General features: G+C 46.2%; 1 protein-coding gene across 2 annotated transcripts in view; it reads left to right on the top strand.

The window, feature by feature from the left end:
* Positions 1–27,289, top strand: part of SLO2 (slowpoke 2) — a 562,054-nt gene that overhangs the window by 163,101 nt on the left and 371,664 nt on the right. The gene's annotated exons all lie outside the window — the stretch shown is intronic.

Genomic DNA, 27,289 nt, shown 5'->3' with positions numbered 1-27,289 from the left:
ACCGTTAAACTCTACCACTTCCGTCATCATCATCACCATCATAATAATAATCATCATTTTCGTCTCGTTTACTTGGGAAGTGCATATTCGACCTCAAAAGCCAGCAGTAAAAGCTAGAACATAATCGCAAAGGCCACGACACACCATCTAAAAGGTGGCGGACCCTTTTGACATGATGCCGAAGTGATTGCAAGGCATTACAGCCGTAGGCACACACATGGGAATGACAGACTGCGCAAGTTGTACACGCATTGCAGACATCATCAAACAGCGTTTCAATTGACGTTTCGCTGCTCCGAATTGAAAGCGTTGCCATCTGACACACCTTCGACAAATACTTGCTAGGCTGTCACATTGATTTTGCGCTGTCGACGAAAAGAGCATCGATTCGTAAAGAGATTGCGTCCTTACTTATACAGGATCATGCCCCATTGCGCCCCATCTACACCAATTGGAGGACACTACGCCTGAAAGTAACCGCGTTCGTCTGCGAATAAAGCAGAACGGGCGCAACGAGTCGCTGCTTTTAAGCAGCAACATAGAAGCATTTCATTTTGTCAAGACCCTTATTAAGCTGCACTCCGCTCTCAGGAACGCAGGGCGGTAGCTGTGCTTCCACGTTAAGTTGAAACCATATAACTACTCTAAGCTCTCGATCGCAGTGCTTCCCATTTTTCTTTTCGTGACCTGTGTTTTCAGGTTCGCGCTTGGAAAGCGCATCTAGCTATTGCCGCAGGCCACTGCATAACATTTCAGTGGGTACCTGCTCACTGTGGTATTCAGGCTAATGAAAAAGCAGATGAAGCGGCCCGTAAGGGCCATCAACATCGGAGATACATTCGAACTTTTTTCACGAAATCTGATGCGTCCCAAATGGCTAAAAGTTTTGCATCCGAAGAAACGTATCGGCTTTGGAGTTTGCCGACACATCAGTACCAATTTCTTCACTCAATCGACCCACATCTTAGATCAAGACTCTCACCCAGAATTCCTCGACATCTGGAAACACTTTATCATCGACTTCGTCTGAATGCTGCATATACAGTCGAGCGCGATTTGAAGGTTATCGCGCGAGCGTCGACCAGCCTAGCACTGCATGCACCTGGCGGCCGGTTTTGTAACAGGAAAAATCATGATTTCGCACTCTTCTCTCCCTCGTTCGCTGTTCCATACAACAACCATCACCCCCGCGACGAATCCACCGCCCTTCCTCTTTATTCTAAGCTTTCAATTTGTTGCGATAAAGTGTGGACTTGGTTAGCTGGTATCTTCGCAGGCGATAACAAAATTGGTGGGGAAGATCTGGTAAAGCCAGTGCTTGGCACTTCTTGATTTTAACGACTTTGAAGTTGGAAGAAATATATCAACGCAGCATCGCCTCGTCATATAGCCTTTGTTCACCAGATAATACCGAAGAATACGTCGTGCGCACTACGATCACTGCCTGTTCGCAGAACCAAAAAAATAAACTGATAGCCCAGCAGATAGTGACGGCTGCTGAAGGAACAGTAAAAAGAGTGAGGGAAGCTGGCCGGATACCTCCCTCGCCTCGGCAGCGAATTCTGGGCCATGGCGCTGTTCATTTTCCCGGTCGACGCTAGCACGATAACCTTCAAATCGCGCTCGACTGTACAAACGGCTTACGATACCGTTTTAGACAAATGAACAGTCCGCACTGTGACAACGGTGCCTCGATAGAAACTGTGGAACATATCTTGCTTGAGTGCCCTGCGTATGCTAACGAGCGTGCGTACTATGAACATTGCATGCAGAAGCTCTGCTCAGTGCCCCTAACAATGGACAAAGTTTTAGGTCCCTTAGCCTGCCTTAGGCAACAGAGACTTGCAATGAACTTTCTATTCACATATTTAAAAGACATTGGACATCTCGATAAGCTTTAAATTCACTTGCACGTCACCTTCATGCATTCTTCATGCAGTGAACTTCGTCAGCCCATTTGACGGACTATGCACTCCATCATTCCATAGGTTACATCAATACTCGCCATTGCATCCTTAGTACCCATTTCATGGCCGCATTTTATCATTTTTTTTTACATCTTCCACACTGCTCTCCTTCTGGCTTTATCTCCCAAATTCCCCTCCCTACGCGGAGTAGCATGCCAGCGATTTTTAAACACCGGCTAAATTCTCTGCTCTTCATTAAAGAGTCTATCTCTCTCTCTCTCTCTCTCTCTCTCTCTCTCTCTCTCTCTCTCTCTCTCTCTCTCATCTAGGTCGGATTTTAGCTAAGCATCTAGCCCGGTGTCAACAAAGGCTGGGCGTTGACAGTCAAGGAACGTCGCCTCATTACCGCCACGTGCACCGTGTTCAGCTCACCCTAGACAGCCGGTGTCCTCGGCTGTTCACTGAATCTTCTTTCGCGTCCCTCATGAACTACCATGTGTTTTGCGAGCAGATAGACGCTGCAGTCCGTAGTGCCCGCTTTAAGCTGCAAAGGTGCGGGCTGGCTGTGCTAGATGACAGTCTTGGAGTAAATAAAGGGAAGCTATCAGAGCAGAAGCCGTCAAGTTCGGGGTTTACAGCAGGAAAATGGCAATAAATTTTGTATTTCCCAGCTTTTACGGAAACGAGCGCAGGTATATTTTGTCGATAATTAGAATGCCAACAAAACCATACGGGCGAGTCATAGTTGAGCAGGCGGGGAGCGGGGTAACGTAAGGAAAAACAGAGAGTGAGGGTTTAATGATATTGCAAGAGGCACAACCCTTTTGTTAATTATAATCTAGGTCATGCTATCTTAGAAAGCCGAGTTGCGAGAGAAAATTTTCCCGAAGATAATGATTTATTCAGTGCATGCGGAAAAGGGTAGTGATATAATCCAACATACTTCTTCAGAATGCAGAATGTGGCATTGTTCACCCAGGAGCAGCTGTGATCCCAGTTAGCCACACCAAGGCCCTGTAGTATTTAGGCGTGGCACAAAAAAAGTGAACGCATCAGGTATATAATACAATACGTGACGGCTAGACGGCTGGTGGCGTAAAACTAGAGACAACTGGAATTGAAAGATATAACCCCTTTTTCGTCATTTCAAAATGAAGGAATAAAGCACGCGGTGCTTATAGTTGTCCTGAACTACGGACCCTCATAATGAGAAGACACCAAAAAGCATAAGAAACGAGGTTAGTGGTACCCGCCATCGCCGTGTTTTTAAGAGGGCTCTCATAACACCCACGTGTGCAAGGATCACAGACGCTGGGACAACATGCACTGTAAAAGTTGCGGGTAAACTGGCTTAGTAAATTTTTTATAGATGCACCACATTACTAGTGGACGGAGTCAATTTGGGCGCATTACGAATCATATTTCGAATTGGTCATATTATGGGCGATGCTTCATGAGGACTTGCGTATCACATTCAGCTCCACTGTAGACATCGAAAATCAAGCTCTTCCACTCATTACATGCAACCGCCGTCGCGTATGAGTTCAGTCGAAATCATTTTTCACTGAACCCCTCCTTTGTCTGTTGCAACTTCCTGTATCATATTGAGTCCATGATGCGGGCTTTCAACGTGAGCCGACGTGATCTCGTAGATTGCGCTTGAAGAGAAAGGCTAGTGCGCCTCGTCGGCAACAATTTAGCTTTAGTGCAGTTGCGTGAAAATGTATTCAACACTCTGTAATCCCATCGGTTCGGATCGCACCAGTCGGATATGGTCAACTTTTCTTCTACTGTACGCAAAAATTATCTTAAATTTATAATTATTGCGCAACACGTTTCCCACTGTAATCAACAAGCCGTAATATTAAAAAAAAGTAACGCTCACTCCCGCATTCCTTGGTTTCAGTGTAGTGGCTTCTTATGCATACACATCTTAACGAAACACTCATCTGCCTGTCCCTGTATATGCTCGCCGGCTCACAGCAAAGTATGTTATTTGATTTGTTTCTCGTACCACGAGACCTTCGAGCATAATTACTTCATAGCCCGTTTGAAAATAAGCAACAACGTTTACTGTGCTCCGAGACAGGCCGGAATAAAAGGCCTCCGGATTGATTCATATCACCTGGGGTACTTTGACATATACCGCCACTGCACTACACAGGTGCTTCTTTTTTTTATTATTTCACGTGCGTCAAAGTGTTGTCATTCTAGCCGCGATCTTACTCCAGACTCCTTGCTCAGCAGGGAAACATGGCGCAATCACTGAGCCACCCAGGCGGCTAGTTCGCTGATTTGTATCGCGCTACAAATGATGATGTGCGAGAGGCGACACCTGTATAATTTTTTTCGCAATGCTGGAAACTAAAATAGAAAATATTAAGAGCTTCACCAATCTTTGTAAAAATTATTCAGTTTGGATTGGTTTGTAACACACATTGAACAAACTTTTGTTTGTTTTTTCTTTCGATTAACAATAGCATTGAGGAGGGCAGAAATGTTTCCATATTGGAATCAGGAAGGTACGAGTACAGAAATTTACAATAAGAACTTTATCAGTGTTTATAGGTAAGAAAGTGAACAACCGAATCCCTCCCAGCATTTTCCTCTGTCGCGTTACAAGGTTTCTACATCAGTTGCATATCAAGCCTTAAGGCGAATATTTCGGTTAGGAGCCATATTCTACATCAGCTGAATCAGGTCTGCTTGCGTTATTCGACAATACCTCGTTTCAATGCCTGACACTTAGCGGGGTAACCCAGGAAGCGGCGTGGACAGCGTTCATTTATTCGCCTTTCCTTCCCTCTTGTGAGCTAGTTTTCCCCAAAGACTGCTACCGAAAAGCGGATGAGGGAAACTAAAGGGCGCAAGCGAGCTCCCTAACACGATTGATACTTTCCTCGGCACATGTGTTTTTTCCCTAGGGTGACACCGCATGCATAGGACAAGCCGACGGTCCGGGCCCGCGCCGGCGACACACGCTGGGCGGGTAACTAAATTTATTACGTCCGCCTCTGGGTACGCGAAAGAACGCGCTGCAAGCGCTGCAGAAACGCTCGCCACTGGCTCAGGAGGAAGCGAAGAGTGGAAGAAGGGGGATGGGTAGCACGTGGAGAGCACGGCACCTCACCAAGGGGTCGATGAAACAACTTCTCACCGCAGCGTCTCTTATACGGAGGCGGCCCGGTCGGAAGCGAGGGCAGCAGGTCGTAAAGCAGGTGTTGTTGAATGCACCGTTAGGACAGAGCCGGCTCAGGTTCCTGCATGACATTAACCTCCGAAATTATCTAGAGAGACCGATGTGTCGCCGGCGGCTTCCCTTTGTCGCTTCTCCGCTTCTTTACGCGGTCTTTTGGCACGTCACTCTTCTCGTTCTTCTGGTGTTTCCGCCATTCGTTTTGCTTTCCCAGTCTCATTTTTTCGCTGACGGCCCCGCTCACGGCGAGCGATGTCTGCCGGATGATCACAAGTGGCTTGCCGCAATGTCCAAAGATGTAGTTCACTATACGTGCTCTCCTCGGCGTGCTGTCCTTCCTCCCTAGCGCGACTAAGTCAAACGCACAGCTCTGGTTGTATATACCCCATACCTGAAGTCACAACTGCGAATTGAATCGCGTGACACAATGTGATTAGCATGTGGCTTTCTTACTGCCTCTGCCGAAAACGTTCAAGGTCAAAAATCAATGTCAAAGTTCAAATTTAAAGTTTTAGGTCAAATGTCAAGGTCAAATGCCTAGTGGAGTGTCAGGGTCAAAGTTTAAAATCAATGTTCAAGGTCAAAGGTGGTCCACCAAATGGACCGCACATGGTTAGGTGTATGTGCATAGCAACACTAGCCATGACTTATCTCAAGGTGATTCAGAGGCTCACAGCGAAATGCGTCCCAGCTATAGTAGTGTAGCTCTCGCTACAAAAAAACGGTTAGCATGTGGTCTCGCATGCTTTCAGTTCATAATCGAAAACAGCCATCCCACCACACACAACGGCCAATTTCCTTGAAGAAACTGTAGAATATTTCAGTGTCATGAAAATAGTTGCGCCCTCGCAGTTATCACCGCTAGAAAAAGGTGCAGCATTTTTTTTTATAACCTCGCAACTCGCAATTCATTCCCTTAATTCCTATTTCTCGCCGCAGTTACTGAATTCGCGACGTCAAGCGTGATGTCACAAATTTACCCGCCGTAATGGACCAGCCGATTCAGACGACACTATATACTTAGGGCTTATTTTTTATCATGTTAGTGCTTTTTGGGCTTTACATTCTTCTGTCGCACACCATACTTAAAAAAAAATTACTGCCTCAAGTTGCAAAGTATTTTGCTCAACCACGCTCAAGACTGCTGTTACTTCTTTGAAACAGTGCACGAAGCACAGACAATCATCTTGCTCTTCGCAAGTTCCGCGCTGTCAGGAAAAAAATACATGGTGAATCAGCGCAGGTATTCCCAGTTATGTTACTTCTTATAAAGAGTTTGTTTTATTCAGCGTAATACGCGAGTAAGCACACGTGCTTTAAATGAAATCGATCGAGATTAACTTGTTTTAGTTGGAGTTATACGATATTGTTGCCGTTGGGGTTTATACGTTACAGGCCGTCGCAGGCCTTCTCGGACCAAAAGCCATCTGGCGAACCTATTTCTAGTGCAAGTTCAGCTTTCCTGGTGGCGTAGTGCTAACACTTTACCCTATAATTAGCATCGCTGTCTTGCTTCCGATCTATCATCGGCCGTCGTATTCCAGCATTCGACAGCATCCGTTGCTCCCGAACCATAATCTCCTCGGGCCAGGTCAGCAGATGCTGAGCACACAGAGCACCTCAAACACGAGGGAGCCTCGCCATGCCCCAGTGTGCGGTGGTCTCGGCCCACGCGCTCCTCGCAACGGCGCCGTTGATGGCCGCGCGTCGGTCCTATTCGGTCACTGGCGTCGCTACGTCGCCTGGAGCGTTGCTACGCGCGATGTCTCCGAGCGTGGGCTTGACGTCAGAGCTATGAGGGCTGTTTGCGCGCGCCGAGATTCCCCGTTTGCGTCATATGGGTGCACTGCGCGCTCAGTACAAGGCGTGATCGTTAAATTGTGGCACTGTCGAATGTGACGCCTCCTATTCATGGTGTTTGAGCGCTCTAGGTGATGAAAGAGACTAGTGATGTATAAAGGAGAAAAAAAAAACATAGAAGAAAAAGTACGGTGTGCTCATTGTTTTCAACAGCGAAAATTAGAAATCAGCAATTTGAATCATATGTTCGAGTTTATGCTGGGTTATTTACTCGTCATACTTGGTTTTGAGAATACGATGCATAGCTGCCTAGTAATGCCCCTCCACCTAATAGTTTTATGTGCCGAGGGGCAAAGAATGGAAGAATTGTTCTAATTGTTCTAAGAATTGTTCTGTGAACGGGAATAACACTGTGAACATTCTTGACTCAGGCTGTAATCCCCCACTTGCTTTCGCTGTCCCGTATTTGAATGATACCAACATAAAGCGCATCACCGTAGTGGCCCTCAAAAGGTCAGCTCGTGGCATCAAAACGTTCACACCATAGATAGGTGCCATAACCTTGCACGTGTTTAGTTGAAGCGCTGGGCCGGCGTGGTGGCTCAGTGGCTCCGACACATTGAGCTCCGACGCTCTGCTGATGAGCTTGAGGTCGCGGGTTGGAATCCCAGCCCATGATGTCGCATTTCGATGGAAGCGAAATGCAGAAGACACCCTTGTACGGTGCCATGTCAGAGCACGTTAAATATTCCAGGGGATCGAAACTAAGCTGCAGCCTCCACCACGGTGTCGCGCCCACGCGCACCTTGTGGACGTCAAACCTCCCATTCCTCACCATACCATACTATGCCATGCCATGCCATGCCATTGGGGTGTCATTATTTACTGCGTTAGGCTTAGTTTGTAACCTTTCGTGGCTCGGACAAATAAGTTGTAAATATCGATTGTGAGTAGATTCATTCTGTGCCGTCAGCAGAGGAAAGCATTCAGCTGACGCTGATCCATTTCGGGTCAATTGTTGTGGGGCGGCTTCCAACTTCGCGTGTCCCATAAACTGCCGCCGAAGGGCCTTAGCTTGGGGATATCAGGTTCGGCTTCATTTTACAAGGCTCCCAGTGGTGGCCCTTTGTTCTTGAAAGGCTGCTCCTCATTGTTCCCGACTTCAAGGTTTCCGGTACGTGGTGAGAAAGATGAAAAGAAAAGAAAAAAGTGCACATGTTCGGGAACTGGAGCAAACAGCGTCCTCGCATGCTTCCTCAGGGCTGTTTTCGCCACAAACAGCCCGGCAGTGTGCCATGCTCAGGGGCTTCCTCTTCTTTTTCGGGAACAAATCGCGCTGGGAACTGCACGGTCCGTCTTCCTCCGTGCACTGCCGGCGGCAATGCACTGACCAGCAGGGCGCCTTTGTGGCAGTGCCGCACGCAGGAGCCGCAGCGACACACTTTATCGTTTTGAGGCACTGCGAGGGAAGAACGGATATTTCGTACTGGTATTTTTTTCTGTTTAGTTGTTTGTTGTCATATGTGTTTGTATGTTTCGAGATTCAGTGCCGTATTGCCAAATCTCGGTGGTTCCACTCTTTCAGATTTGCTTGCGCGATTTTCGTTTCGCCGAATTTGCGTGCTCGCCTTGCGTTCCTTTTCACTTGCTTTTTTTTCTTTGCTGTCTGCTAACAGTAACGAGCCCTCACTTTAGTCTGCTGTCAATCCAGGAAGAAACCAAAGCAGGAGACTCTAGCTCGAGCCAATAATATATCAGTAAAACCTCAAGCAGTGGCAGCCCAGTTCGCCGCGGCTGCGTGCTACGTGCCCGCATTATCCGACTTGAAGTCGGCTCCTAAAGCAGCCGTCAGATTGGATACACTTGCTAGGCACCAGTTGCTGTTTGTCGCATTCTTTAATTATAACAAAGGCGACGTCATTTCCAAAAGGACCAGTTGTGCTTCCATGGACAGAATCTTTTATGCTGCGATTGGATTAAACATGTTGTGTTTTGAGCGGCGCAGACTGGGGCCTAGTATTTTACAATTTTTTAGGTCAGCCCCAAAGCGAAGCGGGTTTCTCGAGATAAATGCGCCACCCTCGATAACAGGAAAGGAGCGGAATGGAAGACTTTCGGAGCTCCTACTCCTCAGTCCTCTAGACAGCCCTTGTCTTTTCATTTCCCCTTCCCACACAAAGTCATAAGCAACGCGGAGTACAGTTATAAAGAATGACGTAGATTCCTTGGCAGCATTCGACTCTTTCACTTGTCTAAATGTCTGAGAACTGTATGTGGCCAGTGCTCCATCCCACCAAATCTCATACCTGCTGTGGCAGAATGCTGTCGAGGAGTGGTCGGGGATAGTAGCTGAGCTGTAGCGCAAACACGCAAGAAACTGCATTTGAGAAAATGACACAAAATTCAATCGCAAGAATGACGTTCGGCACTCACTGTAGACACCATAGCAGGCAACCTAAAGGCTATCGCATCTTCATCTTTAGGATGGGGTTAAGAAGTCCCTCCTTTTTTTTTCTTCCGTTGATTTCCGTTGGCTGTGTCCATTCCCCGTGCTATCTTTGAGGTGCACCATGTCACGACCTGACGTAAGCCTTTGCCAAAACGTTTGGAGCCCAAGGGGTTTGTTAGTAAGCCGTGAAGTAATGCTCCTGCAGCGTCCGTGGAAATCGTACCCGTTGGAGGAGGCAGTGCCAAAAATCTTCTTACCTTCAGGAGATTTTGACCGCTAAGGACGCATTACAAGACAGTGTGGTTCAAAAGCGAACCCCCTGGGCTCTAAACTTTTGACAAAGTGGGTACACACATGTTTGACGTTGCACACTTTTTTTTTTCGTTCTCTTTGCGCGGTAGAACCCAAAACCGTTTTTAGGTTGATTTTTAGTTCTTCTGCGAGCTTGTTAGTAGCGAGGTAGGGCAGGTAAAGCTGAATAAATCGCAAATTTTTTGCTACTCTCCGAACCATAGTTTCCTGTCCTGTTATCGCACTGTACATTGGGGGTAAAAATAAAACTAACACATGGAACTTCACTGCTCTCTCGTTTTGCGACTGCATGCTGGCTTGTGGAGGTACGCATTAAAGCAAATTATACTTAGATCTCAAATTTAGCATGGCCCATAGCTCAAATAATTAACTGACTTCTTGCTTATTACTTGAGTATGTTTCATCACCGCTTGACATTCAAGCTAATCCAAAACACGTAAATTCACCTATCAGCTTACCCAGAAGCTCATACAGTTCCAGGAATGCAAATGGGTTCAGGAATCCCGCATATGTTGGACTGGATGCTCGAAAGTACTGATTTAAAGCCGAAAGTAGGCTATAAACTGCACAGTTGTTAATTTATGCCTAGGTTCAGCAGTTGACACAAGAAGCTCAACAGGAGTTGGATGAAAAACTGTAGCGCTCGTGACAAGGACACAACGAAGACAACGGAGTTGGAGCTGGTTCACATAGAATTCAAGCGGTCTTTTTATTTAACTTTAATTCTCTGTTGTTTTACAGCTGCAATCGCAATGACAGTCGTAGATATATCATTTAAGAATGTTTCTTATTGCGGCTGTTGTTAATTTGGCCAAAGTTGCTGCAGCACGCTCTCAACTCTCATATTTTTCTCTATGCAAAAATTCACTGGGACACGTAATTCCATTATCTTTTGGCAATGCGATAGCATTTGCAGCTGCTCATGCCTTAACAGGAAGTGACGTAACTTGCGGTCTCTTGACGTCGCTTCCTTCCAGCGAATGGGTGAATTTCGTGACCAATGACCCATTTTCAGCACCTGGGGCTTCGAATAAGCGCGTGGAAACTATGCTTCTTGAGGCTTCTCACTAGAGCTTTTCCGACTGAATATCGCTGCGTGAAAATTCTTGTTTTTTTCTTAAATTCAATTTCATGCGAGACGAAAAAAATGAATTTTTTGCTTGGGTTTTCTCATTCTTGTCTAAAAAAGTGCTGTTTATCCGATATTAATCGATTTTCGTCTTTCTTTGCAGGTACGTTCCCACGCCTTCTGATCGATGGTAGCCACTCAGGGGAGCAGTACGGGGACGAAAGCCACGCCATTGCAGTATGCGTGGTAAGGTTCTGGACGAGTTTGTCAATGCAAGCTCCAAAAACGATGAAACTCTTTAACACAGGTCTGGCGACTGTGATCAATTTTTGTACTCAGTGAGAAAATGGTGATGTGGACTGGCTGTTCGTTTTCTTTTTTTCATTCATTCCTCGTATTTCTTCTTTTCCTTTTGGTAATTACGTCGCCCGCTCAGCAAATTTATTTTCACCCGCTTTCGTTCAGAACGCCACCGTTGTATGTCAACATCAAAAAAAAAAATCTGAGTTACTCGTCTCTTTACCTCGGCAGACGTTGTTTGGACACTTCCAGAGAGTAATTTCTCCAGAGCCTGCTTCCTCGTTACAAAAAAAGAGAACGCATGTTAGCGACATTTTTCGGGATGAGCCGCCCAGAGTCATCAGAGGACAGTCGGGCTCCCGGGCGAATCGAATGAGCGAGTCGACAGCGCAAGAAGACGGCAGCGCCATCGCTGCCGCCTTCTTACGCGGAAGCGGCTTGCGCCAATGTGTCGGTCCCTTGCATTGATTTCCCCAGGTGCGAGCCGAGATTACCTCCAGCGCCAGGCGCGTAGTAGGTGCAGATTTACCCAATACAGCACCGCGGTCACACCGCTGACTGCGGAAGTCGCTCGTAATAGCAAATGCAATGACGTGTGCTGCGGGGCAAGCCCTACTCTGCGCCGTTGATTTGCCTGCGTGAGTGAGCATGAATTGCGCAAATCGAGTGTATGCCGAAACGCTCAGTGAAGCAGCTGCCTCTTTTCAGGCTGTAGATGACGTTTCCTCAGTCGTTTTGGCGGAAGGCACTTTATTTGAATAACTGCTTCAATGTTCCACATGGAAAGAGTGCCACTCTCTGAATCAAGCAGTATTTTTTTTTAACGCGTCATCTCTCTTGCTGTTTAGCGAAGGACTAGTACAAGATTTCTCTGTAGAGGAAATGAAGTAAAGGCGGCCTCAGCCATTTCTCTTTGAAATTCTTGAATTTATTTCAATACCTTCGGATTCTTCGTGGCTTCTGTTGCGCCTCAGAGGCTAAAACTACGTGTGGCCCCCGTTACGGTCTCTTCAAGGAATATTCATAAACAAAACGAGCAGGTGTCGAGCATGGAGAAGAAAGTGGGGAAGTGAAGAACCAGCTTTGAGCGGCATTATAGGTTAGGCATTCATGCGCCGAGGAAGCATCATAAAAAGAAATTTGCAAAAATTAAGCTTTGTTATGAATGGAGAATAATGGCGTCCCAAAATTTTCAAACCAAAACATGTTTCCGCAGCGATGGTTTGAGCATCCCTCTTGCATTCGGGGGGTGCGGCGTTCCATTCCAAATGCCGCCGGGTTCACACCGACGATACAACGGGTGCTCGTTTTAGCCTGGCCTAGTGCTCGACTTTTCTGTGGTGAAATTTTTGAGAAATGGATCCGTGACCCCACCTCGAGTAGACGTTAACAGCTTGTGGCATGCTGCTCTTTGGGCTAAGATGCCCTTGCGCCGTAAAAACTCATCATCAAACTAAAACACGTTTCCTTTTTGTGCACTTTAGAGCGCATGTTAGCACTAGAGCGTATACTTTCCGGCAATTGGGGAAAACAATCGATGAAAGTTTTTCGCCGTGTATTTTCTTTTTTTTCTCAAATGGGTGTTTTTCTGCAGTTGCATAGTGCAAACGCTAAACACTGCGACTATCAGGAAAAAAATATTCTGGAACAGAATTGCTGATAGGAGAAGTGGGCATCAGTTTGATGGACGTTATTGGTGCAAACCCTATTTACATTTGGTTCTACTAGGTATATACGTAGTAGACCAACATCAGTATTGCCTGCGAGCCCGTTTGAGTTGATAGCAGAAAATTCTCAAAATGCTCGCTCAACTTTAGCACTTAATGCAGGAAGTCCTAAAATGCCCAAAGACGCTGTGTATAACACGGGCCAGGAGCATGCAAGTAGCTTCCAAACCAACGGAGGGTCGAGGACAGCGCTGAGCGTGTACTGACGGTAAATTTAAAGCTCGGTCTGCAGCTCCTTCAGGCTACGTTCGTCCCGCACTACGGGCCTCTATATAGGTCGGTTGCTATTATGCGAATTCCTCATGCGGCTCCGTTTGGACATACGAGATATTAGTTAGGACAGGGAACTGGAAAGCGTTATCCACGAACCGCAAGTCATCGTGGCAGTTCCATTAGTTGGTCTAGAACCACTGTCTTTAAGCACCATGTAGTGCGCCGTAAAATATGCCGGGAGGTTCATCCTGACCTCTTCCTTTCGAATGTTGAATAGGCTGTCAACGCATGAGTAACTTTCTGCCAGCGCCTGATTCCACTTCACTAGCATGGCGACGAATTTAACGCTAAAGATAGAACGGTATTCGCCTGGCGTGAACATGCCTAAGACCGATGTTTCGGTTTTAACCAATTCCGATTTTTTTTTTTTCGCAGGTCGTTTAATGGCGTTTTTCTTTAAAAGCGAAAACTCCACGACCAAGTTAGCAGACACTTGGCGAGCTGGTACACCTTGCCTATACCCAACTCATCTCAGTCCGCGTCTTCTGAGATGTCCACGCACTTTCGATTCCATGTTCTGTGAAAGATACAGGCTACTTGGTAAAGTCCAGGCTCTCTAGAGTCCGTGTATTCTAAAATGCAACACGATCTTAATGAATGATCTACTCTATAAGGAAATTTACCGCCAAATCTTGCGCGAGTCGGCTGCCATGGGACGATAAATATCGAAGTGCTGACTGCGCCTATCAGTTCGGGATGAAGTCCCTGGCTGCTAAAAAATTTAGCGTCTCATTACTCCCTCTTTCCGTAACCATTTTCAGTCAGTAGATCGAAGAAAGTATAACGAAAGCGTCCAAGTGCCTCTTAGATCAAACACTTTTTATCCTTTTTTTTATGCAGACTCTTCTCTTTCCCTCAGAGATGATACGAAGCAGTTTATAGCAACCGTAGCAACTTGCTCTGCGTAATCAGCGCACAACATGTATACTCCACCTCTAATAACACGTAGCAATGCATTTAAACAAAACCTTCCTGAAAGCAATAAAGGCATTGAACATCATTCCCGGTTCTGGAAACACAGTAAATTAAAGCATTTTCTGTGCGTTAATTCTTCGCTTGACCTCGCATTATTAAAGTTCTGGAACCTATGGGCCTCACTGGAATTTCCGTTTCTGTTTGTTTTTCTACCGACCGCAGTATTTGCAACACTCAGTGTGTCTGTGCGGCTGTATGTCATCACTGCTGCGTGGGGACAAAGCGTGCTGTGTACCGCGTATAGTTGATTTTGAGATTCCAGGTTGCGCTTTTAATTCCCCGGATATTCTCTCACGGCTATTATTTATTGTTGTTGTTTCGAGATAAAGATGAGAGCGCACTGGAAATTCGACCACAGTGGACTTCAAGGCGAACAAAATAAAGCAAGGCCCACACATCAGTATTTCATTCGGATTTCACACCACAACAGCCCAGCTGAAAAAACAAACATAAAAGTTTTGCTGATTGGACGAAATAAGAACGCATGGCGCGCCGCGGTTTCTCTTTGTCTGTTCGCCCCGGTAGACGCAACCAAACCCATTCGTAATAAAGTTCTGAGGCTGAAAGCGAGCACTCCCGTGATAGTGCTTTCAGACAGTTTGATATCGAGCGCTGTTGGCCTGCAGTGATAGAATGCAGGCGGGTGTTTTATTTTGTGTCCCTTCTATGGAAGAAACAAGACTATCAACTTTTAGTGGTTCTGAGAGCACAAACTATTATAAATGAAGTGTTTAGCAGACCACAGAGTCCAGACGCGCCTTCACTTTTCTTTGGATAGCTCTTTCTCCTTCTTTATTCTCTCTTGCTCGCTGTCTTCTCCTTACGACTCCAGACGTGCGATGGAAAGGAAACTGCGAGTGCAGTCCTCTGTGTCACGTTTTATATAATAATAATAATAATAATAATAATAATGATTTATTTCCATCACCACACAGTGTTGGAGGGGATGGGAATAAAAGCGGTTATCGCTTGACAAGGTTCCCACCCCCTGTACAGCAAGTGGGCAGTGACATCCAGATGTGGCTTCCAGAAATCACCATAAGTGGGGGAGTAATATTCAGAATTTTAACCTTCAAGTAATTATACACAAGGGAAGGAGAAAACATCACCTACCATCCTGCTTTGGACAAGGATTGGTTAAATGTTTGGTAATTATCAACATGAGGGTCGTCTCTTTTATTGTTTGCGCATTTTTTATACTGTGGAGAAAACCACCAGGAAAGGACGAAACCTACTGGCAAACAACATTTAACGTCCATTTATAGTCTGAAGCGCGTATTGAATAGTCAGGTAAGAACGGGGAGTAAATTTCGTGCGACTTGTTAAAGAGGGCCTCCACTCTCAATAAGTGATGGTCTCTACCGCGTATAATATTAACGTCTCAGTTTTTTTTTTTGAGCTCGTGTTGCCCCATTCAGGATTTCTGTAATCTCTGTGGTGCTTCCTTTTTTTTTACAATATCCGGTTTCATTTCTTGGGCATGATTCCTTCGGTTCGTTTCCGTAGACGGGCTGTCCTCCCAGATACGCCGTGCTGTCTGACCCACCTGTCACGTTGTCGTGTTATCCAAGAGGTCACAGTTCATCTCGAATCTCGAGACACGCACGCGTCGTTGCAGCCTCTACTTACCGTTGGGCTCTTGCACTTGCCGCACTCCTGAGGTCTTCGAGATGCCAAGAAAGCTTCTCGGAAGCGGACAGTCAAGCATTACCGGCTGTCACTAGCCGCGCGCGCTAGGCGCAACCGACCGTCAGCTTAGGCTAATACCAAACTCATAATAAAGCAAAGCCCCGGCATCACCACAGCTGAAACCTGCTCTGTTCTTTTTTCTAGCCACACGCTAAAAGGAAACGATGGTATACATTACAGCAAAACGCGTGTGCTCCCCTCTTGTGCACGCCAAAAAAAAAAAAAAGAAAGTTTTATTTCTCGCGCCGCCGTCACGTTGAGGCTTAAGGGCAAACATGAAGGGTAGAATCAGGAGAATGTGATTGCACTTATGCGCCCCCTGGTGTATCACTGCCCACCGTAGCCGAGCGCACTTTAAAATGTGCCCTTCAAGCGGACCGACGGAAGCCGACAGCGTCCGGGGCTCATCTCATGCCCCATAACATTACGCTATTTCTTTCTTGTTGCACTTGCTTAAAACGTGCAGAAATGCCATCGCGTAGACAAGCGCATTCGTCCACAAAGCTCAATAATTTTTCTTCGTCTGTTTCCTGCTGGTACAGTGTTCTGTCTGGATAGTGTTTGGGGAGTTTTTTTTTTCTTTCTCAAAGAGACTTAAAGGCCCCAGAAGTTCGAAGCTCTTTCCTCGTGCCTGTCCAAGCTCAGATTGAAAGGATAATTTGATTTTAGCTCATCTATTGCAACCCGGTTCCTGAAAATTCCGTACGTGTGCGCAAACGGCACATCACCTGCGCTCGATTGGTTTCCCGATGTCAAACGTTACAAAGTTATTCTATGTTACACCTTAGTATCTTCCACTACCTTTTGCACTTGTAACAGCGCCAAGAGCGCTTTCCTGGCAAGCGCGCATGGAGGGTGTTGCTGACTTTGAGTGATATTGCCCCGTGCTCCTCTTTGATGTCGTTTCTTCGAACACTTTCATGAGGACGTGTGGTAGTAAGTAGCAGGTAACTGTATGTCGTTAAAAAAAGTTAGTATTAGCTAGTTATCAGAAAGGTGAGAGAAATAATGCATACAGATGAGCAACCCAGCCAATATAATTAACCAACGGCGAAGATTTTCTAAGACTTAGAAATTAAAAAAAGATAGACTTTTTCAGTTAGAAGAGCGCTTTTTTCCGGCACAGCATTGTCAGCGGTGTAGTACATCAGCATACACCTAAGACATGCTAGCCAGCAGGCTGGTTAACTAATATTGAATAATCAACTTTCTAACTATTACCGTTAGGCTCCTTAATCATTGACAAGCGGGTAGGCCACCATGAGTAATATCGATGTCAGTTTTTAAAATTTGGAAAACGTTGTTGCCTTCGGCGCTGTGGCCCAGCAAATTTTGGCTATTTCGACGAGTTACATGCACTGGAGAGGTTGTTTTTCCTGCAAGCTTCTCGAAAGCGTATGCGTTCTGGCACGATTACAAGGGCTCACCATCGGCTTTCTCAATCCCAGGTGCCGCCTGTAGATGGCATTGCAATGCACTTCTTCGTTGTTCCGCCGACCGCCGCTTGGAGTAAACCAGTTTACTCCTGACAGTGCATGAATATACTTAAAGGTACAAAATTAAAAGGTACGCATTTCTTCTTGCAGAGTCCAAGTAGCTCTACTTTCACATGCTGCTGTTTTTCGACTTTTGCACGTGCTGCATTACTTACAGGCTTCCATAATTCGGCTTTTATGCAGCAGCTACAATGACTCAGAAACAGCTTTTATCCTGCACCCCCAGTTAAATTAAATAAAATGCCTAAATGAGCGCTGCCATTCCAGAAGCTCCTTTCCTTTATATTCCGTGCCTTTAATCTTACACGGGTAGCAATACTTTTATCTCAAAGCTCCTTGGACGTATTGCTTCCGTCGCCGCCGGCGTGCTGCGCACTCTCGCATAAAAATTGCGGAGGTTGTCCGTCGTGTCTGAAAAGCTCAGCAAATTGTAGACGCGGGGGGGGGGGGGGGGGGGGGGCGGCAACCTGCTACCCACAGTGGCTTCACGTTTTGTCATAGGTTCTCCGGAAAAAATGGTCCCACCCTAAGCGGCGACCAAGATTCAGTACCGGCCTTGCCTCAGAGGCTTTGCTAGGCGCCTGCATGGTGGCTCGTGTTTCACAAATCTGCTTTCGCGTTGCCGCTTCTCCGGAGGGTAAGAAGGGATGGCAAAACGAGGCGGCTTTGCCTGGGGCCAGCGCTTTACAGCTTACGTAAGGCAGGGATGGCGCACACACTCCGCTTATATAGTTTCGAAACGTGGGGGCGGGCAGAGGAAATGCGGCAAGACTGTAGCTTAGGTCTCGAAGCACGTTGTCGGCCCTGGGTCATATAACCGGCGGGCTGTTCTGTGCACGGAAACATCTATATCGTCTTCTTTCGGGAGTGCGATCTGAGGCACTTTCGCTAAAGCCTTTCCGTCCTGTCTGGACGCCAATAATTGGTCACCCCCTGAAGCATATCTGCAAGTTTCACGTTGAATGAATTTGGCCGCCACACTACTGAATGCGGTTTCCTGTACCCACCTGCATGGCATTCTGGTTAGCCAGCTGCTGCGTACGGGGGCCTGGGGTTTTTTCATAGTGCGCTAACGCTGTTTGCACTGATGAAGTCCACCCCGGAGCTGTTGGTGTAAATGACGTCCACCACTTTCAATACGATCGCCTCGTATGCTACTTCCATCTCCATCCCACGAACTGAAGCAATATATTAAGTGCTTGTCATTTATTGAGCCAACCCTTCGTACGCTTGTGGTGCATGTCCAGCGTCTGGTATAGGCTCGGTAGAGGTGTCATACACGCAATGGGACTTGCTGCCACTTTCGTGTACGCGTCCGCCGTTGTAAGTTGCTGTGTGCTAGGGTAGCGTGTGGTGAATGTGTTTTTTCCTATGATAACTGCCACGACATGTAGAGTGCATGCAATAAACGCCTGCTGAGAGATTTCCTGCAAGACCGACCCGGAGCATTGTGCTTAGCGGCGCAGCGCCATTGTGTCAGCCAGTGCTACCGAAGTATATGGGCCAGACCATGCGGTAGTAGTTCGTCGCGCTCACCTCTAGTCTCAGAGGAGATCCTGCGACGCTTCTTATGTGCGGCCTCGACGTTCGACGAGGCAGAGCAGTTGTAAAATACTTCCCTTGTGTCCCTTAAAACGGATTCTTCAGTTCCCTTTATATACGTGGAGCTACCAGACGCCCCGTAAACGCTTAGCGTTTATAACCCTTCGGGGGATACCGCAGAAACGACCACTTTCTCTTTAACCTTTCAAAATCCTGACCGCGGAAGCTCATCGTGAAATTGTCGCTGGCTGAAAGAGATAAAGGTTATTGACGTCATTACGTGTCTGCGAGCCGCTGTTCGTTTTTATTCGCTGCCATAAAAAGGTATGCCTATTGAAACCTTCGTCATGTGAGCGGCTGGGAGTGGCGTAGGTATAGTTACTCAACTTCAAACTTTGATTGCTGCTGTAACGCCTGTAGCTAACGCTAGGGGGTTGCGACGCGCACGCCGCAGAAAAAGAAAGAAAAGAGCTTTCTTGAACTCTCCCGAATGCGCGTGCGCCCGTAGGCGCATTGCAGCGGAGGGCCCAGGTCCTCCTTACCCCGCGACCTTGGCGAAGCTGGGCGCGCGCGAGCAGACTATCGGCAGGGTTCGATCCCTCTCGAGAAAACAGGAAGAGGCAGACGCAGCTTGACACGTGCTGCGGCGCCTCCTCCCTTTCTCAGGGCCCTGCTCGCTTCGAGAAGTTTTGCAGTTGGTTATTTAAGAGCGTGTTGCATGCTGTTACGCAGTTCTTGGTCAGGCTTCGTCTAAGGAAGTAGATGGGCCCCAAATTTTCGGCAAATCATGCTGGACTTAAAAAGTAGCTCAGTTGCTACTTTTTGGGAGAACTTGGTGGCTGAGTGTGAAGCTCCTGTTTCTTCTGTGTGTGTTAGTTCCTGTACCGTTTCTGAAGTTTTATAAAAGTCCAGTTCCTGCGTACGTCCGCATGTCATCTTAATTCCATCGTTTGGCCATGTCTACTACACGTCCTCAACGGCCGAACGAACACTCCCGCAGTCGGTGCCTATGGTAGTGAGCATATCCAGACACCCTTAGAGCGTGTGAGGCCAGTTGTTCTAGTCTCACAGGAGGCGTCCTCCATTAGACGTGACAGGCCCAATGTGAATACAACTAAGAAGTAAAAAATAAGAGTGGCCTTTTGGTAACCAGCTTCCTGCGGTCATGAGGCAGAGAATGGGCCGGAGTAGAAGGTTCGCTGAATAATAAACTTTATACAACAGAGGGACAATACGTAGGAATTAAAATCATTCGTAAGGGCACATGCAAAGGGCTCTGTACAGCAGTGCAACACATGCAATACCTGAGAGATGCTGCAGTATGGGGAGAAATCTTACAACAGTGGCCAACAAAGAAACACAAAGTGTTCACACGTGCACTGCGACTGTCCGACGACCGGAGAATCACGCAAGTGGCCTCCCCGAAGACTCCCTCACTAGTCCGTCACTGGATGTCAGTGGTGTTGAAACCCCAGGAGTCGCGCGGTAGCGCTTACTTCGGAGCAACCGAACTACGACACGGGCCAGTTTGGATGGAACTAGTGGATGGAAGGCACGTAATAGATGTAAAGTTGCTGCAATGCAATTCTATTCGTCCGATGCTCTTCGATTCTTACCATCCGCTCTTGTGACGCACTGATTCCTGAGGCAGCTAGCGACGGTAGGGGATAAAAAAATTAATGCAAAAAATGAAGTCAGAATAAAATGGAATCCAAATGAAATCACTATGTCGCCCCTCACTTTACGTAAATAACGAAGTAACGAAATAACGATCTGCATATTACGGCTTCGCCGTAGAGAAGTGCACAGAACTAGCTAGAGAACGCCGTAAAGAACTAGCACTAGAATTAAAGGCGCCTTACGTATACTGCATGCATGGTGACCCGCGCTGGGATACTTCCCGTTAATGAATCTAATTAGAGGGGATGGTGCATGCATGTATATATTTTTCAGCATTTCTCAAAGCATACCCGCCTTTCCACTGCTCAGAAATCATGGAAGACCACACGCTCGCACATTGGTGACGTGCATGCATGCGCGCATCTGCATGAGCAAGTAATGCAAAAAAAAAGGGGGGGGGGGAACAGACGCTGCAATTTCGGAATGCCCGTAGTCTGCACAAAGTAGCCGATTCGACGGCCGAAAGAAAACTAAGCCGCTTCATTGACCTCCTAGCAAGCACACTAGAGCGCGAATGACATTCTGAGCTTGCGGTTCTTTACGCTCTGCGTACAAGGGCCACAAGCGGCATGAGTGCACAGAAAGCGAGGTGAAGGATTCAGTGTTCGTCTTTGCGCCTAGCCTTTCTCTCCGTCGTTTGTATAGCGCTCTTTTAATTACGCGACTCTGAGCATTCTTGGCTACGCTAGCCGCTCTGCTTTTCTCCTATTTCGAAGGTGACTTCCCGTTGACGGCGAAATAGCGTTACAGCCGCAATTGTACGAACCCGAGAGTGGCGGCTCCTTGTTTACTTCGCTTTTACGCAATTTTCATAATTATAAAAGCTTTGTTGTTTGTAAAATTGACGCTATCGCGTGACACTGTCCTATTAGTCTAGCTTAGTTTAGTATTCTTCTTGAGCGTCTCTTGAAAGAAAAACGAGGCCATCTTTTTTATGCACCAAAACTTTGCTCCGGGCTGATAAGCAGTTTATGACCATAGCTTGCTCTCAAAGCGTTGCGCCCAGTCTTTTGCAAATTGTTCCTCAACGCCGTTTTGATGCCTGTAGTTCCTTTTTGGGAAGCTGCGCACCTACTGTCTGTTCGGTTGCGTTCAGACGGCCATTGAGCCTTCGAGAATACAAATCATAAGCAACATGCAGTGCGTCAATGCACGTGCTTAATACTGCGTCCCTCGAAAGTGATTGTCATCTATGAGCTCGCCCTGTATTCCGCATACCCTGCGCTGTTGTTGTTGCTTACCTCAGTAAATACTGCACATACCCACGAGAGGGGATTGGCCAAGGTACGTATGGTGGTGAATGCCTGCGCTGCTCACTTCGTTATTTTATTTTATTATTGCGCGTTGTGTCAGCGCATTCGTTCGCATCCCCTGACGTTTTCATCTTTCCTTGTTCCAGAAGCATTATTTCCTTTTTTTTCATAGCACCCCCATTCCAAGAACAACGTTCTATTATACAGCGAATATTAAGCCTTGACTTTATTTAACAAGAGTGACGCGCTATTTTTTTTGTCGTCACTTCGTTTTATTTACCTATTCATTGGTTGCCTACTGTGTTCGTTCCGCACAGTAATGCCTGGCTTTGACGTCACATAATCAGGATAAAAACGAGAGCTATATTAGATTTGCCAGCAGGGTAAAACTGACAACCTATGGTGGCAGGCAACAACTTATTTTATTTATCTTAGTAACAAGCTCTACTTACTACTTCGCAATTTAATGCCGCGCCGTGGGGCAGTTTAGAAAATAACGCCTATCGCACGCGGCGGTGGGGCGTCCTGCTTTCATTCAATAGAGAGAACTGGGCGAAAAAATTAAATTCTCAAATTTCAATGGATTTACTGTTTACGAGCGCCCAGCATAGCACCTAGTTTACAACTTGATGGCCGCCGCGGAGGTTATGGCGCTCGGCTGCTGACCCGAAAGACGCGGGTTCGATCCGGCCGCTGCGGCCGAATTTCGATGGAGGCGAAATTCTAGAGGCCCGTGTGCTCTGCGATGTCTGTGCACGTTAAAGAACCCCAGGTAATCGAAATTTTTGGAGTCCTTCACTACGGCGTCTCTTATAGCCTGAGTCGCTTTGGTACGTTAAACCCCTTTAAACCATAAACCAAACAACTTGATGCAAATGAGCAGCCTCTCCGATTCAAATTTCAAATTCACTTTATTTCTGGTAGAAAGCAAGTATACATCATGAGCAAGAGAGTTTAAAAGAGGAATATTCTACCAAGGAAGACGAGGCAAAAGGCGTTTCATCTACGCCTGACAAGGCCTCGCCTCCTGGCGAGATACATTGCACTCTCTGTGCTACAAAAGCCGTTGAAAGAAATATATTGCACCTTTCATTATGTGCAGAAAACAGAAGCATTGTGAACAAGCATTATATGAAATTAAAACCGTATGTACTAAAGAAAACAAGAGAATTTTCCTTCAAAAAAAAAAAAAGCTTACATCACAACCTGTTAGTTATTATTGTGTCAAAAGGTGAGAACCACAGTTGCATAAATATTTATCTCAACAAAAGATTAGCTCCTAACCAGAAAATTATTACAGTGTCAAAAGCATGAAAAAGCAACATTTGTATCGACATAATTCAATAATCTAACAAGGAACACAGCAATACAAACGAAACAATGAGATAACAAGGAGACAGGTCATTTTTTTTTTTTCTACCAGGAGTACTTTTTTTATCCGTGCTTTATAAGTATACGGTGACTGTACATTCACTGCGATGTCAATAAGCTCTGGAAACAAATTTAAAAGGACAGGAATCTGGTAGTCTAACGATTGTGTACCATAGGAAGTTCTGACTTTTTTCTTAGCAAATGAATTTGCCCTAAAGTTATAGCCGCATTCTTGACGTCGGTACTTCCCAAGAAATGAATTTAGGTTACTTTTTATGTGAGTGAATATGTTCAGTGCCAAGCGCTGTCGAAATATACTTGTAATTGCAAGTATTTCATTTTTTACGAACAGTGGAGCTGTGTGTTCTCGCAACGCTGCATTTTCTATGAATCGGATGCATTACTTTTGAAGAATATGAAGACGTTCCAAATTACCAGTGGTAATTAGGACAGTGAATCTGTAAAGTTCTAGCGTACCTTTGCACTGACGTGCTGCATCGCGAAAACACGCTCACTCATGCATACACTTTGCACTCGTGACGAATACCGCGTTGTTCTTCACGCAAAGATTCGGGTCTGGCCAGAACCGCACCTATCCGTTCCAAATATTTTCGTCGTGGCATTTTTTTTTGCTCATACAAACCATGATAGAAAGCGCTTCCAACTAACTTCGTTGCTGATTTAATGCCTTTGTCTGAAGATCCCACGCCCAGTGCTTTTGTGGCTCACTAATTCAGAGCTGACTCCATTTTGCAGCCAAAACTCAAACTATTGCGGTTTGCATAAAACATAATAATGTGAAGCGAAAATTTAATAAAAATCCTCCTCGATAATGAAGACCAGCGAAGAATACTCATTGGTGTTATAAGTCTTCAGTTTATTCCTCTTCGCATAGTTACTTCGAGAATGTGTCCTATTGCAGCATATTTCTCTGGGAATTCTTTCTGTATGGTCAATCATTCAATCAGTCTATGCATGTATTTTTCATGCATTCCAAAAAATAAACTTCGAGATTCAAATGTTCAACAAACTGAAAAAAAAATCCCCCGGTACAAAAACACAACAGGAAATTTTCTGTCGTCACAACTAATTTTCATGTAGTGTTATAGAACCTGGCCCTGTAGTAACATTTTCTAGTGCAGCGCAATCTGATGTCTTAGCGAAAAAGTGAGCTCTATAGCGACAGCAGGCTGCTTTGCAATACTACACAAACACCTGCCGTTATTACAGTGTAACAAAAAAAAAATCTCCCTTATTTTGGGCCGGACTGAGTTGTATTTTTTTTTACTCTGTTTTGTTCAGCCAATTATTTCCGGACACCTATCTTGCTTCGCGGCACAACCCGGCCCTGAGTCTCCCGCTTATTTCTTGGAACTAACGAACTAGGATGGTAAGCAAAACGCCCCTTTAAGGCTGAACCTGACTTCCCACAAAACTGTTCATTCTTGCTCACAATGACGCTCTTTCACCTTGACATCCAAGACGCGTTAAAGGAGCTCTAAAGAATCTGCAGCAAAACGGAAAACTGAGCTAGTTTTGCAACAAGGGACGCTTGTCCTTCCTTCTTCGTACCCCGTCGTAGCGCTGTTTTGGTATTCAAGGGCAATAAAGAGAAACAGCAAACTAAAAAAATTGGATAGATTTTTCGTCGTTAACACTGCACCTTTTTTGTTTATTTTTTTTTGAACTGGAAGGGGGCCACGTTGCTGAGAAAATCTCCAGTGAAATTCCCGAAACTATTCCACATTCAAATCACCTGCGAGATTTCATTACGTCTACTTCATTTTTGCGACGCACACATGAGCGCGGCTCTCCGGCCAACCAGAGCAAGAATACCGATTCTGCGTCACGTCCCATCTCATCGGCAGCGTCTCGCGACGGCGGCTGCAGCTGCTTATGCATACCCGGCTGGATCGCGGGTTGCGTTCATGTGCATGCGTCAATGCTCTCATGTTCCATGATTGCTCAGGCGAGATCCACCTAGGGTGTGGGTTTTTTCATCGATGATTCAGTGTCTCGTGCACATTCGACAACAAAAATCGCGGAGAAATTTTTTGGCTTATAGGGACTCTCTGTTCGTTAACAATACTCTATTTGCTATCAGTAAACTACAGCCTTCCAATGTAGCTTGACTTAGTATTCCACTTTAGTGACCCTTCAAGTACAGCGAGTGGAGGAAGGGGCTCCTTCCTAGGGTGCAAGCTGGCTTTTTCTCTTGCACAAAATCATTTTTAAAAGCCAGCTTTACAGGGGTTGGTTTTGTTCGAAACTGCATTCTGTGCGGTGCGGTTTGGCCACAGCTGTTATTATTGCGACTGAAAACTGATATCTCTTCAGTGGAGTGCGAAAATTCATTTTAGCCTGAACACGTGTTCAAACATCCACGCAAACTTATCTTGAGTTAATCAATATATTTCTACAACTACAAACTTCAATGAGTTTATAACACATCAAAGTTATTTGCGGAAAATATCGTGCCCAACCAACGTTTAGATATCAAAATAATTGCGGGAGACAGAAGAGCGCTGTACGTGCAGTTTTGGCTGCTTCAGGTGCACCTTCGTGGCCGAGAGCTCGCCGACTTGTCGTTCGCTCAGAGAAAGACGTCAGCATTTGCCAGAAGCTGTTTTTAGTACGCCTGCTTACGTCTGGCGTGAAGGCCATGATTATTCCTCGTGTCCGTAGAAGACAGCACAGACACCGCCTTCCACGCCACCCCGACTCACACGCCAGCCACACACGCGCACGCAAGCCCACATTCACGCGCTCCAGGGCTCAGGTAGTGCAGAGTGGAGCTCGGGCCGTGAAAGTTGGAAGCGATAAAAACAAACATAAAGAAAGGAAAAAAACTGACGTGCGGATGTCGAGACGAGGAAAATAGAAGCCTACAACTCTCGCTTCCATCTGTTCAAGAAGTTTTTTTCAGGCCCATTCATTTTTCTGCGCGCGGTACGGCGCCTCCCGGAACACGTAAACAAAAGTTGGGGAAATAGCGTACGCGTCGCCTCTTTCCGGCAACAGACGTATATCCGTCCCCCGTCGCGCCATCTGGAGGATTGAGTGAGATTTTCTCCGATCGATACGAGCCCTCACTGCGCGGCCTCGCCGCCAGGTGAGGCGGTTGTCTCGTTTTCAGGTGGAGGCACATCGATCGTTTGCGCCAAGTGCCGAAAACTCAGAGAGGTGGCGCTGCGGCCGCAGTGCTCACAAATGTAGACAGTAACAGCAAGAACGGGAATAATATTTATCAAAATTTCTGGTTCTCATATCAGTAACAACTGGAACTTCAGCATCGTTAATGAGACCTGCTCTATGCACTTAATAACTTGTTCTAGAGTTGAAACTTTTTATATATAATAATTTGTTGTCCGTTCTAAGTAACTTAGTGTGCTACAAAAATACATTCACCGATATCGGCTCATCGTAGCTCCTGTTCTCCACGAAAAGCTCCAGGCCATATTTAGGGCTTTCCAAAAGCTTTCCGTGCGATAAGGAGACATGCGAAGCTACAAGGTAACAAATTCCATCTAATTTGCCGGTGTGAATCAAAATTTCAGATCTCACTTGCATTATCTCGAGATGCACGCTTGTGAAGTTAGTTCTTAATTATTACCGTGCCGTTTCAGGGGAAGTTATAAATGCTTGAAGGGCAAAATAGCGTGTCTAAAAAGAGCCTGTCCTTCTGAGGATGTGAGATATTTCCTCAGTTTTACCCAATAAAGCTGGAATGACGTGGGACATTAGACCATGGCAGTACAAATCATCATCATCACCATCAGCCTGAATGCGCCCACTACAAAGCAAAGGAACCTCCCATTTCTCCCTAATCAACCCTGTCCTTTGCCAAATGCCGCGACCGTGTCCCCGCAAACTTCTTAATCTCATCCGCCCACCTAACATTCTGCTGCCCGCCCCGCTACGCTTGCCGTCTCTTGTAATCCACTCCGTGATCCTTAAGGACCAGCTGTTAACTTGCCTTCGAATTACATGCCTTGCTAAAGCCCATTTTTTCCTGTTGATTTCGAATAGGACGTCATTCAACCGCGTTTGTTCCCCCACCCGCTCTGCCTGCTTCCGGTCTTTTAACGTTACACCTATCATTTTTCTTTCCACAGCTCATTGCGTCGTGCATCATTTAAGTTGAACCCTTTTCGTTAGCCTCCAGGTTTCTGCCCCATAGGTGAGCAGCGGTAAGAAGCAGAAAAATATGCTGTAAGCATTGTGCGTCAAACTCATATTCATTTGTCTAT

This window comes from Amblyomma mixtum, chromosome 3, assembly GCF_055824585.1.
Source record: "Amblyomma mixtum isolate Tamu chromosome 3, ASM5582458v1, whole genome shotgun sequence".
Lineage (NCBI taxonomy): Eukaryota > Metazoa > Arthropoda > Arachnida > Ixodida > Ixodidae > Amblyomma > Amblyomma mixtum.
Note: the sequence above shows the minus strand (reverse complement) of the source record. Positions and strands in the feature narration are given on the sequence as shown.